This window comes from Eublepharis macularius, chromosome 10 (genome assembly GCF_028583425.1).
Source record: "Eublepharis macularius isolate TG4126 chromosome 10, MPM_Emac_v1.0, whole genome shotgun sequence".
Taxonomy (NCBI): domain Eukaryota; kingdom Metazoa; phylum Chordata; class Lepidosauria; order Squamata; family Eublepharidae; genus Eublepharis; species Eublepharis macularius.
This window is the reverse complement of record NC_072799.1, coordinates 71,073,401-71,088,347: the sequence shown is the minus strand read 5'-3', so window position 1 is coordinate 71,088,347 and position 14,947 is coordinate 71,073,401. Positions and strand designations below refer to the sequence as shown.

Below are 14,947 nucleotides of genomic sequence, written 5' to 3'. Positions count from 1 at the left end.
CAGGCAGGCAGTGTGATTGGCTGAACCCCTGCCTCCCAAACAGAACTGTTTTCTCTTTACATTTTCCTTTTGCTCTGGGGGCAGGCAGGCTTGTTTTTGAAATAGCGGAGTAAGTACGCATTTGCCATTTGGCTCAGAAAAACAGAGCCCTGAAAGACTATGGAAGCAATTTAAAAAAGGTAAGTATTATTGTTATTGTTATTGTTTCATATTTATATTCCCCCCCTCCCCGCAAGCGGGCTCAGGGTGGCTAACAACATTTAAAAACAATTTAAAACATTACATCTGTATAAATATTAAAACACCATTTAAATAGCGACATTTTGTATTGTGTGGTGGCAGCATAAGGAAGACATAATATTTTGCATGCATACTGTAGTGTCCCATGTTATTCAATAGTGTTTACTCCCAGGGAAGTGTCTTTCAAACTGAAGCCTATGATCGAAGTCTCCCTTCCAAACTTTTACAAACTTGATATATGGGGATGGACCTTATTGGGACCTTATTGTCAGGAAGAGAGAAAATGCCATTTCCTAGGTAGCAACACAGGGCAGGGGCAGAGGGAGGAGAGATGCACTCAAGCACGTTGGTCTCATTCCCCCTTCCTACCAACAGAGTTAATTAAGTACGTAAGTTTTCTCTCCCCTTGGATCTGATTGACACTGTTCAGGAAAACAAGCTGCTGTCCTGCGAGGTGAGTCCAGTGCCTGCTTGCTTCTGGAAGATACGAACTGAAATGAAAGACAAACATCTTGGTGAGAGGGACTTGTTACAATTTAGTTTCCTAGTTTTGGTTCAGCATTCTAGAAGCTGCTTTAATGTGCTGAACCAGCGAGTTCTGTGTGTATTTTCGGCTCATTTTTTCCCGTTATGCACAGCCCTAGTGTGAATAAATTATACTGTAAAGTGTTCTCAGAATATGCACAAGACTATTTTGTACAGGAAGAAGAGGAAGCACTGTTGGTTTCATGTGATGTGTGAATGTAGACATCTTTGCTTAAACCTGTCTTACTCCTCCCTGTTAGCTCATTCACTCCCAGCTTTGGAGAAGCCTGGCTAGATTAAAGGTAATGAAACCAACATTTGTAAAGGCAAACTTGGATTTGAGCAATCATCTGCAAGCAGAATCCTGGTTTCACAAACTAATTCAAGTTATACTAAACCATAGTTTTGTGTTACAGAGTCTTTATCTTCTGTTTTCTGAAATAGAAAATTGATGCAGTAATTTGTCTTATTTCATTTTCCAGCAGTGTCCTTTATGCAGCTTTATAACAGTTTTGCAGATCTGAGAGTCAGTAAGAGACAGCTTGCTTTCAGTTGTAGCCAGTTTACAATTTTCATATAAAAGACACCGAGACACTAGGCCTCAAAGGGATAACTGGAAATTGATCACCATTCTTGTATTTTTTTTTACATGTTCTAATATTTTCCGGGATTTTAAAGATAGTTTTATAAAGAACTAGTTCCTCGTTAACCACTGAAGTGCCTTATTTGGTTGTGCTGTTCTCTCAGCACAGTAGCAGCTTAACTGAAGAGAAGATGAATTCATGCCTCTTTGCTGTTTCCTAACCAGTGCTTCTTACTTTTGCTTGAACTGCGGTTGTTAAAATGTTGGGTTATATCTGCATTTAAGATAATGCCTGTAGCAAACCCATTTTACTTTACTCCACTTGAGCAAAGAGGAGAAGAGGGGTTAGGATTGCTAACTTCCAGGTGGAGCCTGGAATTCTCTTGGAATTACAGCTCATCTCCAGACTTCAGAAATCAGTTCCCCTGGAGGAAATGGCAGCTTCGGAGGAGGCACTCTGTGGTATCACAACCTGCCGACCTTCCTCCCATTCCCAGACTTCACCCTCCCCAGGCACTACGCCTGAACTTCCAGGAATTTCCCAAGCTGTAGTTGGCAATGCTAGGAGTGGTACAAATATTGCAATAGAAAATTTATAAGTAAATGTTAACTTGATAAGTCTCTGATAAGCAATTAGTGCAGCGACATGGACTGCAGTCCTAAGCAAGTGTACCGCCTTCTGAAGTCATGGACCTTAGAACTCTAGGCTTTTCTGCACACTTGACTTATTCCTGATTTTCTTAGCAGTTGATCCCCAAGCACTGAAATTGGTTTGGGTATGGTTCTTCCACATGCCTGCCTTTGTTTGCATTTTTATAGCTGTGGAGGTGGCTTATTGTGTTCTGCACATGCCTTAAATAATCAGGATTTTCATCATCTTTGGTGGCATCATAGGTGACGTCACTGCACCTCCCTCTTTTATTTTTTTCCGTATGGTTATAACATTATATCAATACAAGGGTTGATTTTTTTAATTAATTGTTTTATATAATTAAAAACTCCCAATTTATAAGAAAGGTAATAGGTCCGACCCTCATAACTATCGTCCTATAAGTCTACTTTCTATTCCAGGGAAAATCTTTGCGGCACAACTTCTTGATAGGTTAATGGATTGGATGGATCAAGAAGCAGTACTCTACCCTGAACAAACAGGCTTCCATACAGGGGCCTTGACTATGGATCATTGTTTGGTTTTACACCATCTAGCAAGCAAATATTTGGCACCCCCCGGCGGTAAACTCTATGCGGCCTTCATGGATTTGAAGACCGCATTTGATTCTATTAATCGTTGTAGATTGTGGCATAAATTGTCAGAATCTACAATAGATAAAAGACTTTTATATTTAATTATGAACTTATATACTGACACTTCCGCCCAAATTAGGTACAACTGGCAGGGTCAATTAACTCCAAGTTTTCAAACCGATAAAGGTGTGAAACAAGGTTGTTTGCTGGCTCCATCCTTATTTAATCTATTCATTAATGATATGATTCCATTTGTGAAATCACATACCAGACACCCCCCTTATCTAGCAAATACTCCAATTTCGATTCTTTTATACGCAGGCGATGCTCTCCTTATCTCCAAAACAGAATTAGGTTTAAAATCACTAATTAACGCATTTATCACATATTGTAATAATGAGGAACTTAAAGTTAATTATGCTAAATCAAAAGTCCTGAGATTTTCCAGGTCCTTCCATAACGGCTCCAAATCGATAAGAGTACTGGGAGGGGCTTTGGAGAGAGTCCCCTCCTTTAGTTATCTTGGTATCACTTTTAATTACAATCTGTCATGGAAACCACATATTCAGGCTGCTCTGAAGGCCGCAAACATTTCATCAATGGCAATTAAAAAATTCTTTTACTCCAAAGGAGCAAAACATATACGAGCAGCTATTAGGATTTTTAATGCTAAGGTTATCCCACAGATACTTTATGGGTGTGGAGTGTGGATTGAAGGTGTATCCGACAACCTGGACACCCCTCTACACACATTTTTGAGGGAGATAGCGGCAGTCCCAAGATGCGTAGCAGGTACTGCACTTAGGGTGGAATTCGCCCAACCCTCAATTGAGAAGAGAGCATGGATTACAGCCTTTAAGTTGTTCTTAAACAAGGAAATTTACAAGGACAATTCAGGGAAAGGAGGTTTTGCACATTTGATCTCGCAGGTTACCTATAAGAGTAGCCGAACTAATTTAATTAACCAGAAACTAAAAATTCTGGATATTGATATAACATCTTTACAGACAAATGAGGCCCTAAGAGTTATAAAATTAAAACTAAAGGATCTCGATTACAGCAGTACTCTTCAGAGAACCAGACGTACATGTTCGGAATAGACTTTCACCCCCAGAGGCTATTCCATCTTATTGCTATTCTTTAAAGATTCCAGCTCAACACAGAGCCTTCACATTGGCTAGACTTAACGCCTTCCCCTCTAAAGTGCTTTCTGGTAGTTTCTCTGGACTCCCTTATTCTGAACGAGTTTGTGACTGTGGACAAGGAAAGTTAGAGACCTTGGATCATATAATAGTTTTTTGCCCTATGTGGAGTAAGGAAAGAGAGAGATTTATTATTCCTATTATGTTAAAAGAAAAGCTTCCCTTCAAATCAAACCTCAGCTATAGTGGCTTCCTTTCTAGCCACGGTGATAAAAAAACAAGATTTTCATGAGTTTAGATAGTTTAAAGTGATAATGACGAGTTATGTCTATGTGACTTGGGTATTGATGGTTGTTGTGGGGTTTCCGGGCTGTATTGCCGTGGTCTTGGCATTGTAGTTCCTGACGTTTCGCCAGCAGCTGTGGCTGGCATCTTCAGAGGTGTAGCACCGAAAGACAGAGATCTCTGTGTCACAGTGTGGAAAAGATGTTGGCAGGTCATTTATATCTACTCAGGAGGGGTGGGGTTGAGCTGAGTCATCCTGTAAGAGTTTCCCAGGGTGTGGAATGCTAATGGCGGGAGGCTTCACTGTATCCTGAGGAGGTTCTTTTGCATATGGATTGGTGCTTGATGTGCTAATCTTCTCTACAGGGCTATTTTCGGGTATAGAGTGTTTTGTTAGCCTGGTGTGTTTCAGAACTGGAAACCATACTCTGTTCATTCTTAAGGTTTCTTCTTTCATGTTGAAGTTTTGCTTATGCTTGTGAATTTCAATGGCTTCCCTGTGCAGTCTGACAAAGTAGTTGGAAGTGTTGTCCAGTATTTTGGTGTCCTGGAATAAGTTACTGTGCCCTGTTTGAGTTAGGCTATGTTCAGCCACTGCTGATTTTTCAGGTTGTCCAAGTCTGCAGTGTCTTTCATGTTCTTTTATTCTTGTCTGGATGCTACGCTTTGTGGTCCCGATGTAAACTTGTCCACAGCTGCAGGGTATACAGTATACTCCTGCAGACGTGAGAGGGTCTCTACTGTCTTTTGCTGATCGTAGCATCTGTTGTATTTTTCGGGTGGGTCTGAATACTGCTTGAAGGTTATGCTTTTTCATAAGCTTTCCCATCTGATCAGTAATTCCTTTGATATATGGCAAAAACACTTTTCCTGTAGGAGACTGTTTTTCCTTGGTTGTTTGATTCATCCTGGGTTTGATTGCTCTTCGGATTTCATTTCTGGAGTAGCCATTTGCCTGAAGTGTGTGGTTTAGATGATTAATTTCCTCATTGAGAAAGTGCGGCTCACATATCCGTCTTGCACGATCCACTAATGTTTTCATTATGCCTCTTTTCTGTCGGGGGTGGTGATTGGAGTTTTTGTGTAAGTACCGATTAGTGTGAGTTGGTTTCCTGTAGACCTTGTGACCTAACTGAAAGTTTGCTTTGCGGGTGACCAAAGTATCCAGGAGTGGGAGTTTTCCCTCGATTTCTTTCTCCATTGTGAATTGTATGTTCAGGTGGATGTTGTTGAGATGATTCAAAAACCTCATCAATTCTTCCTCCCCATGGCTCCAAATGATGAATGTATCATCCACAAACCGGAACCATACACTAGGTTTGTGGGGTGCTGATTCTAGAGCTGTTTTTTCAAAATGTTCCATGTAGAAGTTTGCTATAACTGGGCTGAGAGGGCTCCCCATGGCCACCCCATCCATCTGTTCATAGAATTCGTTATCCCATTGGAAGTAACTGGTTGTCAGACAATGATGGAATAAGGCTGTTACATCCTCTGGGAAATTCTGATTAATAAGTGCAATAGTGTCTTTTACTGGAACCTTGGTAAACAGGGATACAACATCAAAACTGACAAGTATGTCTTGTGGATTGAGTTTCAGAGAACTGATTTTGTTGATGAAATCTGCTGAATCTTTGATGTAAGACGAGGTTTTCCCGATGTGGTCCTGCAGGAGATCGGCCAGATGTCTAGCTAATTCATATGTCGGTGAGCCAATGGCACTCACAATGGGTCAGAGTGGGACTGAATCCTTATGTATTTTAGGGAGTCCATATAGTCTAGGTGGCTGTGCTTCTGTCTTGCATAGTTTTCTGTGCGTGTCGGGATGTAGTGAGGAATTCTTGATCAGCGCATTTGTTAGCCTGGTGATTTTGCAGGTGGGATCTCGTTTTAGTTTTTTGTAGGTGGAGGGGTCCAGGAGTTCCTTAATCTTCTTTTTGTATTCCTCTGTTTTCATGATCACTGTAGCATTGCCTTTATCAGCTGGTAGAATGATGATGTCTGGATCTGCATTGAGGGACTTGATGGCATTTCTCTCCTTGCGTGTTATATTTGTGTCAGGAACTACTATGCCAAGACCATGGCAATACAGCCCGGAAAACCCACAACAACCATCGTTCTCCGGCCGTGAAAACCTTCGACAATACATTGAATTGGGTATGTTCAAGTGTACAGTTCATATTTTGTTGGTGTTTGTATGGCTTATGGCTTCGGCTGGAAAAGCAATAAACATTATTATTATTATAATTAAAAACCAACCTAAACAACTTGTAGTTACAAGGGTTGATTTTTTAAAAAGATTAAAAAGGAGCACATGGGGAAGTCTGCATCGGGGAGCCTAAAAGAGCTCCACCACCTTTTCAAACCATGCTGCTTTTTTTGGTGCCAGAAGTGGCCACCCCTCTCCCCTGGGCCCACCCAGATTTTGCATTTAAAAAAATCATTTTCATATTATAACAACAACAACAACAACAACATTCTATTTATATACTGCCCTTCAGGACAACTTAAAACCCACTCAGAGCAGTTTACAAAGTATGTTATTCTTATCCCCACAACAAACACCCTGTGAGGTGGGTAGGGCTGAGAGAGATCTGGAAGAGATCTGGAAGAGCTCTGACTGACCCAAGGTCACACAGCTTGCTTCAAGTGGAGGAGTGGGGAATCCAGATTAGAGTCCTGCACTCTTACCCACTGCACCACTACCTTTATAACAATATATGCAGCAGATTCTCTGAATTCCCAGATTTCATTTCTTTAAAAAGTAACTCTCTAGCCCCTTCCCTTGCATATCTCCTCAGGGGAACAAGTTAGAGACTTAATTTTTTTTTCTTTTTTAATGAATGCTGTGGATTCAGATAATTTGCTGCATGTATTATTACATGAGTAGGTCAATATAACACTATGAAAATGACAATTAAAACAACAACCAGGTGGAAATAATATGGGAGGAGGAGCGGTTTCATGATGATGAAGAACATTCAATAATTGAAAAGTGGGTTAGAGATGGATGGGAGTTGGCAGGACAAACAAAAGTGGAAGAAACAATACATACAAGGGGGAAATTGAATCAAAATCTGCTTCCAGAAAAAGATTGGGGTAAAAGTGTTCTTAAAAGAACTAGAAGGGAGGGGGATGAAAACCCAAAGCAAACTAAAGACAAAAAAGATGTGCAGAAATCAGGGCCTAAATCGAAGCTGTATGGTGCCAGAACCAATGGGGGGTGGGTGGGTGGGGAGCAACAATCCTTATGAAGTTTTTCTGGGTAAGAAGAACTATATATGAAATATTAAGCAAGGGACATGATTAAAATGTGAAGAATTCATAGATAGGAATCAAGGATAACAATTTTTTCTCAGTTCAGTTGATTTGTTAAAATCCAGTTCATGTCCAGTGGTTCTTTCTATTCCCAGGGAGTTAATGTATCGCTTCTTTTAGCAGGGGATGGGGAATGACAAAAAAATAAAATGTTGAGTAGTTGTTCACTATTCTGCATGTTTTAGAATTATCTTTTAAAACAAACATTCAAAAACTTCATTTCAAGTGGTAACTCTGAAGGTGTTGTTCTAAAGACGGTACATGTTCTGAGATTCAGACCTGCAAAACAGATGCATCCAATCCCAAGTCCTCTTGTGGATCGAAAACTGGCTAATTAATAGGAAACAGAGAGTGAGTATAAACGGGCACTTCTCACAGTGGAGGGTGGTGAGCAGTGGGGTGCCACAGGGGTCGGTATTGGGTCCAATGCTTTTTAACTTGTTTATTAATGATTTGGAATTGGGATTAAGCAGTGAAGTGGCTAAATTTGCAGATGACACGAAATTGTTCAGGGTGGTGAAAGCCAGAGAGGATTGTGAGGCACTCCAAAGGGATCTGTCGAGGCTAGAAGAGTGGGCATCCATGTGGCAAATGAGGTTCAATGTAGCCAAGTGCAAAGTAATGCACATTGGAACCAAAAATCCAAAATATAAATACAAGTTGATGGGGTCTGAACTGGCGGAGACTGACCAAGAGAGAGATCTTGGAGTCATGATAGATAACTCACTAAAAACGTCAGCACAGTGTGCGACTGCCATAAAAAAAGCTAATGCTATGCTAGGGGTTATTAGGAAAGGGATTGAAAACAAATCAGCCGGTATCATAATGCCTCTGTATAAATCGATGGTGAGGCCTCATTTGGAGTACTGTGTACAGTTCTGGTCGCCACACCTTAAAAAAGATATCATAGCACTGGAAAAAGTACAGAGAAGGGCAACTAAAATGATTAAAGGGTTGGAACACTTTCCCTATGAGGAAAGATTGAGGCGCTTGGGGCTCTTTAGCCTGGAGAAAAGACGACTGAGGGGAGACATGATAGAGGTTTACAAGATAATGCACGGGTTAGAGAAGGTAGAGAAAGATGTGTTTTTCTCCCTTTCTCACAATACAAGAACTCGTGGGCACTCTATGAAATTATTGAGCAGTCGGGTTAGAACAGATAGAAGAAAATACTACTTTACACAAAGGGTGATAAACACATGGAATTCGTTGCCACAGGAGGTGGTGGCAGCTACAAGCATTGCCAGCTTCAAGAGGGGGCTGGACAAATATATGGAGCAGAGGTCCATCAGTGGCTATTAGCCACAGGAGATAGATGGTATTCTCTTTGTGGGGAGGTGGTGCTCTGTTGTCTTGGTGCTGGAAGGAAGGCAGTGGGAGGGCTTCTGGTGTCCTGGCCTCACTGACAGTCCTTTAGATGGCACTGGATTTCTAGCCACTGTGTGTGACAGAATGTTGGACTGGATGGGCCACTGGCCTGATCCAACATGGCTTTGCTTATGTTCTTATGTTCTTATGTTCAATCCTAAGAAGAGTTATGCCCCTGCAAGTCTATTGACTTCAATGGGTTTAGGAGTGTGTAAATGTGTTTAGAATTGCTTGGGATAGTCTTTTTAGGTAACAGTTGCCATTATAGTTCATGTTTGAATTTATATTATAAACATTTATTAGTTGGCTTGTGGAAGTAACTTGTGTTCAAAATTACTGCAATGGAGGGAAACTCTCTATAGACTCAGAGCAGAACCGCAAGTGACAAAAGGCACAGATTGGACACTTGTCAGCTTCCCTCAAGTTTTGATGGGAAATGCAGGCAGCTTGATGGAATGTTGGACAAGTGACAGTTGAAAAGTCCATTGGACAGCAGTCAGAGAGCGAAGCTGTGAGACCAGGATGCCTACATTTCCCATCAAAACTTGAGGGAAGCTGACAAGTGTCCAATCTGTGCCTTTTGTCACTTGTGGTTCTGCTCTCACAGATCCCTTATGTGCATGGACTATAAACCCTGAAGCTGCAGTCAGCTGTTTCAGTGCAGATTTCCACATCAACTTTGGGTGCACATGACCATTCCTATTCTCTGAAGGGAAAACATCTGTACCCAAGCACTTGAACTGATTCTTTCTGAGAATGCTACATGACACAAAGCATTAGATGTTGGCTGAACAATAAAGAAATATAATAAAATTAAGACAATGTTTCTCTCTGCCGCACAGCATTTGCCTCTCAGTATCAGCAATACAAAATTGATTACATAACAGAATTCACTGTGGTCAATAATATATTTAATCACGTTGTGGTTTATCTAACATTTATTGCCAGATTTGTCTCAATAATCAATCCTTCTGTGGAAGACTTACCATCGCTTTGGTAGAAAATACATCACTGTTTGTAATGATTTTCCCCCAAAACTCTCTCCTTATAAAACCTCCTAAGTTTGGCTTAACAGATAAAGCCCCTGCAAGCAGCCAGCTAAGACAATTTTATGCATGATGGGGATGTTACTGTAAGGGGAACTCACCAACTTCTCAGTTCACGGAGACCCCAAAACTGATTTCAGCACCCCACTAATCACGGCAAAATAAGAAAAAGTTTATTAGAGTAAACAGACCCAAATAAGCTGATGCAAAGCAGAGATGAGTCTCAGTGAGAAAACCAGACTATAAATGACATAAATAAAATAAAATAAAATAATAAAATAAATAAATTTCGAACAATGCATGTCACGCAGGCCATGCCTGCTATCGTATATAGGTTCTTACAAACAAATCAAAGATCTTCAAAATAATCAAGTTTCTCATTACACAAATAAGATAATAACTACTCAGAAACTCTAAGAGATTGACAGGTCATTTTAGTCCATTATATGTTACATTCGACACTCTTGGGGCACCTCTTGTTATCTTTTCACATACCAAAAGAGGTACATTCTTGAGAAAGCATGCAGAGTACTAGAAGAACAAAGGCACACTGTGGAGGCCATCGCCTGTTATAAATCATGATCCCGGAAACACCCTTATCTGGCACAGTCTGCAGCTAAACTGCTAGTCTTGCAAGTTACAAGGCCAATTCATGGTAGAGGAAAAGGAGAATAAGGGAAGGGAGCAGCCAAAGCTCATCCCAGCATGCTTTTCTTCATAGCCAAATTAAAATTGTTCTTTTGCTATAGGCAGGGGCGGCGCCAGGGTTTCTGGTGCCCGTGGCTGCCCCTACGTGCACATGCATGGAGTGTGCATGTGCCCCCGGACTGCATGACGATGTCACTGCATGTGACGTCGTCATGCAGCAAGCCACCCCCATTGGCCGTCGGGCGGCTGGGACAGTGTGCGGAGGCTGCCTGCGCTCCCAGTCGGGTGCGGTGGGTGGCTGGGGAGGTTCCGCATGCCTCCCTGGACGCCTGCCGTGCCTGGCCCGCGGCTGCTGAAAATACAGAGAAGTTTCTGTACAGAAAAGGACTCATCATTGTTGGTGGCTGTAAGCATGTGAGTCCTCACCTGCATTCTGAAGTAGTACAGCCCGCACAGATTTATCACTTCAGAGAAAATTAGGTCTTACTTGAGCAATTCTCTTGTTTCAATATGAGCTACATGAGTCATCACATATGGGGGCTATATGAGTCATCTGTCCCAACTCACGTCTTCACCCCTCTCTTCCCCTTATGGTTGGCAGGGAAGGGTGGATTGAATACCATCCTGGGATATTAGGAACATGGTGTAGAGTTTGTTTTTATGCTGCTAAATCTGGCTTTTATTATTATTCGATATACATTCAATGTATTAATGTGTTTTTATCTGTATGTTGTAATCTGCCCTGAGCCTGTTCGTGGGGAGGGTGGACTATGAATTTAATAAATAATAATAATAATAATAATAATAAAATATTGGTAATATCTTGCATTTCACTGTATAGGATATGAAGACATACGACGTGTTTTTTTTACTGTTTCCTGTTAGCAATTAGAATGTCATAAAAGTGGGAGAGTCTGGGTATTTTATTGAAATGTTAAGCTTCTGTTCTTTTTTTTTAGAATATGGTACATTCTCAATCAAAAATATAACACAGTTTCCATTGAAAATTTCCAATTTCATGCTGTCTGATTTCTAATTTTTAATGCCCGTGACTGGAAAAATAGTAAAACCATTCCATGCAATAGTTTGAACTTTTAATCCTCTAGGATATAGCAAAATCAGAAAAGGCTCAGTACTAATGGTAAGGGTGGGGAGCTGGATTAGTACAAACATTGAACGAAACTATGGTTTACTTAAACTAACTTTGTATGATCAAATGCAGGCCATTCTGCTAACTGTGGTTAATTAGGTCCATCAAACCTGATCCTGAAATTGGTTTATTAGTCATATTTGCTTTCAGTATGGTTTTACATGATGTCTGAAATGGAAATGTCCCAGCTTAATCCTGGTTAAATCCTGCATTCTGTTCTGGCATCACCATTCCAGACAGCAAGAGAAGAACAAGAAACCAGTACTTGTGGAGGCAAACCAAGGCCGTTTTCACATCTTTAAAATAGCGCGATACTCATGGAATGCTGCCGGCTTCCTCGAGCGATTTTTGATGCCATCCATTTACAAAATGGAGGCAGGCAGTGATGATGCAGCTGAGGAAATCGCAAAAGGAAGCTGGCAGCCTTCCATAGTATCGCGCTATTTTAAAGACATCTGAAAATGGCCCAAGATTTGAATAATTGTCTGTAAGCTGAATCTTGGTTTCACAAACTAGTAAAAAATAAGTTTAAAAATCATGGTTATGGCTGTTTGAATCAAACTACTGTGTCCTTTCTTCTTGATAGTTGTAGAAGCAGCATTTTTTTAATAATCAGGAAGCTTTTTAATCTGAGATGTGAGTCCTATTGCAAGCTTATTAATTTGAGAGATAAGTGCTATTGTTTCTAATTGTCCTGATTCAGTAAAGCACTTTTTCACTCTTCAGGTCACAACTAGAGATGGGCACGAACAGCAATATGAACTAAAAAAAACTCACGAACAGCCCAATCTGCTGTTCGTGAACAAGCTGTTCGTGAAGCCACATTCTAAACGAACAGGCAGTCGTTGCAAGCCCTTTTCACTGCTGTTCATCAAGCCAGACAGTCTGGCACCTGCAATCAATTCCCTTGGTAACTTAGGCAGGGATTGTCTGAACTCTGTCTGAACTCCTGCTGTTGCCCTGGAAACCCCAATCTAAGCCCAATTTAGCTTGATAGACAGGTCTTCCTTTCAAGTGTGGACTGGAGCTTCACATTTGTTACAAGAGAGCAAAGATCATGGGGGAGGGGGGCTCTCAGCTCTGGCTTTCAGGGAGAGACAGCTGCTGTTAGAGAGACAGGGTGAGTGCGTTGGAGCTTGAATTTTCTTTGTGTGTGATGGGCTAGGAATCTACCCCTTCAGGTTCCAGGGCTGCTGCCAGGCTCTGGGGCCAAGCTATTATTTATTATTGGTAACTTTCCTGCTGCCTGCTCAGGTAGGGTTTCTGGAAGTGGTGTGGTAGGGATCTTAATGGCTGGAGGAGAGCCTGCTGGCCCCCACAAACAACAAGCAACAAACATGTTCATGAACAGGATCAGGTTCGTCAATGTTCGTTGTTCGTTGTGCATGGATGGCAATGAACAATGAACACCATGGTTGTTGTGGGTTTTCCGGGCTGTATTGCCATGGTCTTGGCATTGTAGTTCCTGACGTTTCACCAGCAGCTGTGGCTGGCATCTTCAGAGGTTTTGGAAAAACTCACTGTCTTTTGGTGCTACACCTCTGAGGATGCCAGCCACAGCTGCTGGCGAAACATCAGGAACTACAGTGCCAAGACCACGGCAATACAGCCCGGAAAACCCACAACAACCATCGTTCTCCGGCTGTGAAAGCCTTCGACAATACAATGAACACCATGTTCATTTTTTTTCTGTTCATGCCCATGTCTAGTCACAACCTATGATGGGTTCAATTGGAAAATGTCATAGAAGATTACAGATTGTTTGTTTCAGTGCTGTAGAATAGGAGAATTCTACAGCATTTATCGTGGAAACGATAAATCATTTTCTCATTGTCACAGTAAATAATTTGAAAGGTGTACTTCACTTACAGTGCAATCCTAAGCAGAGTTACTGCAGTCTAAGCCCATTAATTTCAGTGGTCTTAGACTAGAGTAATGCTACTTAGGATTACACTGCTATCATGCTAGGAACTGAGCCCCTTTAAAAAGGGATTTCCACTGGGAGGAAATACACTCAAAAGGGCACTTCTGAACCATTCAAAGAGACACTTTTAACCTTTCATTAAGGATGCACGTTACATAATAAAGCAACTCTGTGATCAATTATTTTAATATTAAGTTTTACAAGATGCAAAGGAAAGAGGCGGAATGCAACTGCCCAATCTGAGACTTTACCATGATGCAATCTGCCTAGTTTGGTTGAAAGAGTGAATGACATTAAAGAACAAGAAACTATTAGCCCTAGAGGGATATAAAAAAATATTTGGATGGCACGCATACCTATGGCATGACAAAGTAAAGGTCAACTCGATGTTCCTGCACCATTTTGTACGGAGAAGTCTATATATAATCTGGAAGAAGTACAGAAATTATTTACAAGAAGGAACTCCCTTGTGGGTGGTTCCATATGAGGTGATAGATCCGAGAGCTGTTGATAATGAACAACAATGTTTAACGTATAAAGAAATAACTAAAACTGAAGCATCTAAACTTAGAATAAAGACGCAAGAGGAACTATCACCTAACTACGACTGGTTCCAGTATAGACAGATCAGAGACTTATATAACTCGGACTCTGTAAAGGGGGGTATACGAACAGAGAATTCGGAACTAGAGCAGACCCTTCTAAAAGAAGACAAGAAAAGAATATCCAAGGTATACCAAGTACTGTTGAAATGGTATACCGAGGACGAGACAGTTAAAACACAGATGGTGAAATGGGCTATAAATTTTAATAAAGAAATAACAATGGAGGCATGGGAATACTTGTGGAAAACTACAATGAAGATAACGACATGTACTAATATTAAAGAGAACATTTACAAAATGATCTATCGTTGGTACATGACACCAAAGAAGATTGCGCTAGGGAATTTGAACACTTCTAATAAATGCTGGAAATGTAAGAAGCATGAGGGCTCCCTCTATCATATGTGGTGGTCATGTGAGGTAGCCAGGCAGTACTGGGGGGAAATAATAAGAGAAATGAGTGAAATTTTACAATTTCAAATAAATAAGAACCCAGAACTCCTGCTACTAAACTTGGGAATGGAGGGAATTCCAGCCCATCATAGGACGTTAATATTTTATATGACAGCAGCAGCTAGACTTTTGTATGCGCAAAAATGGAAAGTACGAGAAGTGCCAACTATTGAAGATTGGATCTACAAATTGCTGTATATGGCAGAGATGGACAAGATGACAAGAAAACTGAGAAATCTGGACTCAGGGCAGTTTAACACAGATTGGGAGAAGCTGAAACAATATCTGGAGAAGAAATGGGAGGTGGGAGGAAAACTGTGGCAGTTTGAGAACTACTGAAGTATAACAAAAGTATAATAGAGGGGGGTGACTTTACCGGGGGAGGAAGAGATAAATGTGAATTTATAAGCAGTTAGAT

The 14,947-nt window shown here is 41.0% G+C and overlaps 1 protein-coding gene across 1 annotated transcript in view; it reads left to right on the top strand.

Annotated features, from left to right (window-relative positions):
* The window catches only part of GPM6A (glycoprotein M6A), a 292,094-nt gene that overhangs the window by 240,175 nt on the left and 36,972 nt on the right, over positions 1-14,947 (top strand). The window lies entirely within an intron of this gene.